This window comes from Lipotes vexillifer, unplaced genomic scaffold, assembly GCF_000442215.2.
Source record: "Lipotes vexillifer unplaced genomic scaffold, Lipotes_vexillifer_v1.1 scaffold1467, whole genome shotgun sequence".
Classification (NCBI taxonomy): Eukaryota; Metazoa; Chordata; class Mammalia; order Artiodactyla; family Lipotidae; genus Lipotes; species Lipotes vexillifer.
This window is the reverse complement of record NW_006783896.1, coordinates 399151-402549: the sequence shown is the minus strand read 5'-3', so window position 1 is coordinate 402549 and position 3399 is coordinate 399151.

Sequence of the window (3399 nt, the reverse complement as noted above, 5' to 3'; positions counted from 1 at the left end):
ATTAGTTCTCAAGTATCCCTCTGAGGCTGAGGCCACTTGGGGCCAGAAAAGGGAGTTCCCCAGGAGGGCTGGGGAGAGACGTGCCCAGGGAACAGCTCTCTGAGAAGCCACGGTTCACCAACTCCAGAACAGAGAGCGGGTGCTTCATTCAGACAGTGGAGGGCGAGGGGGGGGGGCAGAGGTTGCTGCCAAAGCAAGAGCCAGCTGTCACCACGCCAGCAGCACCGCCAGAGCGCAGAGCCCCAGTAGCTCACCCAGAGGTGGCAGCTGGAGTGTGGACCTGGCTCAGGATGCAGGAGACAGGGTCCATGGGGCCGGGGAGGGGAATGGCCCCTCTAACAAGAACAGTCAAGTGTCCGCCTCACTCTGGCACTGATTTGTCCCCAGTCCCAGGAAACTCTGGCCGGAAATAGCCAGGCCTGAGAGCTGTCTCTCCCTGCCCGCCTCGTGGAACACAGGGACACCTGTAGACCCTCCTCTCCTGCAAGCCCCCCACGCCGCCCCAACAAACGCCCTGGAGGCACCACCCAGGCGATGGCCAACCTGAATGTCACACAATCATTCATTCACGCCATCCTTCCTGCAATTCTCCCAGGCTGTATGCCGGCCCCCCGGAACATTCTGTAACTTTCTGCAGAGGTGGGAGCCAGCACATCCACCAGCAATGGCTGCTGGAAGGGTGTAAAGGAAATGCAAAATGCTGAAACAAAACTCCCGAGGTGGAGAAAAACCGCAGGACGGCAGGATACTCCATCACATGATGATCTTCTGAATAAAAGATCTCCCTCGGGATTTCTTTAAATAGCCAGCTTCTCCTGGCTTATTTTAAATAATTTAACTCTACTTATGTGTAACTTTCTTACACGTTTCCTCTGTGGGAAGCAGGGAACTCTGGGGTATTGAGTGGGGTGGGCAGTGGGGGGAGTTTGCAAAAGAGAAGATGCAGGAGTCACCTGCCAGACCGCCTCTCCTCTGGAGGGCACCTGGGGTATCTGCAACCCCAAACTCCACACACACAGGCTCCCTAGCCCTGAGTGGGGTGGGCCCTCGTCCTTTGCTGGGGAAGAGCCAGCTCCACCCATACCCCAGTTTTGGGGGTCTACTGACGGGCAGCTCACCAGGCTTCTCCAGAGCTGCCCCCCACCACCTTTGGGCTCAGCTGTGTCATCCCCGCTCTTGGCTGATGTCTGCACAATGATTCTGATCCTCCCCACAGGAGACCTGGGCTGCCCTGTCTCCTAAGTAACACCTTGTGACCCTAGAAAAGTCTGGGGAGGGGAGAGGCTGTGGGTACTTACAAATTAGGTCCCTGCCTGTGGATTTTCAAGAGAAAAATTCAAAAAGATACCTAGGCTGTCTGCTGGCAGTTGCGAGGGGGAGGCAAAGCAGAACGTGTGGCTGGCAGGTGACAGGGCTGCCAGGTCATGGAGAAGTCGGGGGGCGGGGCTCCCCCTGTGCAGAGTGAGTCAGGGATGAGGGGCGGAGCCGGCTCTGGCGAGGACCCCGGGCACTTCTCCAGCCTCCTGGTCCATCACCTGCTGCAGAGGGTGCAGCCAGCACCAGTTTTGGGGTGGGGTGAGGTGGGGGGAGGTGTTGCCACCAGCAGCCTCTGGGCTCAGCCTCCAACTGGGGACAAAGACCCCAGAGCTGTCCTGGGTCGGGGGACTCTAGGGTCCCACTCAGGGCCCTGTCTGTCCGTGTTCAGTCCCAAGGCCCTGGCTCTTTTGCCCCCTCGTGCCATCTCTGGCCAGCTTTGCATCCGACAGCTCCTTCACCCAGTGGTCCCCACACTTTAGAGACCGGGAGTCACCCAAGGGCTTGTTAAATCTCAGAACACTGGGCCCCGCCCTCGGAGCTTCTGAGTCAGGAGATCTGGGCGGAGCTGAGGGTGTGCTTTTCTAACAGGTGCCCAGGTGGGGCTGATGCTACTCATCTAACACCACATTGGGTGGGACGCCAGGCCACCTGCCCACCCTCCAGTGGTCATATCTTTGGAATCAAGGATAAAAATGCCAGGACTTCTCGGGAAAACAGATTCGCAGGTTTCAGATCTGAGAAGCTAAATGCAGTCATCACAGCTGTGCCGAGGCCCCCCTGGTCCCTGCCCCCAGTCACATCTCCTTCCTGAACATGAAAGAGAAACGAGGATTTCAAGGCCATATCTGGGCAGGACAGCTTGGATAAAGATGGAAATCCTCTCCCCCCACTGTGATCAGGAAAGTCGGACCTCCTCATGGCCCCATCTCGTCCTGGCAGCTGAGGAGTTCCCGCTGCCCATGCTGTGGCCAGTCGTCTCTCTGCGGGTGTTGCCCATCCTCTCCGCGAGGCCCACCTCGGGGTGGAGCAGGCTGCCACCCCAGGGCCCCTGACCTCGCGGCTCGGGATCTGAAGCCAGAGCACGGAGGACAGAACAGGACCAGTCGGTGCCACTAACGCGATGGCAGATTTGGTCTGGACGGTGAGGGCTGACTCTGGGGATGAAGAGATGAAGAGACAGATGGCTCGTCCCTGAACCTGAGGTTGTCCCAAGTCAGAAGTCAGTGAGATAGCCAGGTGGATGGTGACCAGATCAGATGAAGAAACTGCTGCCTTAGTCAGCGTTCTTCAGAAAATGAGAACCAGTAGGAGGTAGACAGGGAGATTTATTTCAAGGGATTGGTTCACAGGATCCTGGTAAGCCTGAAATTTGCAGGGCAGCCTGGGACTTATGGCAGGAGCTGATGTGGCAGCCTTGGATCTGAAGGCAGAATTGCTTCCTCTCTGGCGACCTCAGTCTTTTCTCGAAACACCTTCAAGCCACTGGATGAGGCCCACCCACATCATGGATGGTCATCTGCTTTACATGTGATTTAAATGTTAATCATGTGTAAAAAACACCTTCAGAGCAACATCTAGACTGGTGTTTGACCGAGCAACTGGACATGATAGCCTAGCCAAGTTGACACATAAATGTAACCATCACAACTGCACAGATATTACTCCGGTCCCTCAACACACACCAACCACAGGTACTGGGGAGGCAGAGGCAAACAAGACAAAGTTCCTTCTCTCATGGAGATGATACCTATTCCCCTGCTGCCAAGAGTTGGGCATTCTTACTTTCAATGGCCCTTCTCAAAGAAGTCCCCTTTACCACATACCTCTGGCCTCTACCCACAGGCTCCTCCTGCTAACACCACTTCCTTTCCTCGGTATTAAGATAGCATTCTGGGGCTTCCTTGGTGGCACAGTGGTTGAGAGTCCGCCTGCCGATACAGGGGACACGGGTTCATGCCCAGGTCTGGGAAGATCCCACATGCCGCGGAGCGGCTGGGTCCGTAAGCCATGGCCGCTGAGCCTGCATGTCCGGAGCCTGTGCTCCGCAACAGGAGGGGCCACAGCAGTGAGAAGCCCGCGTAC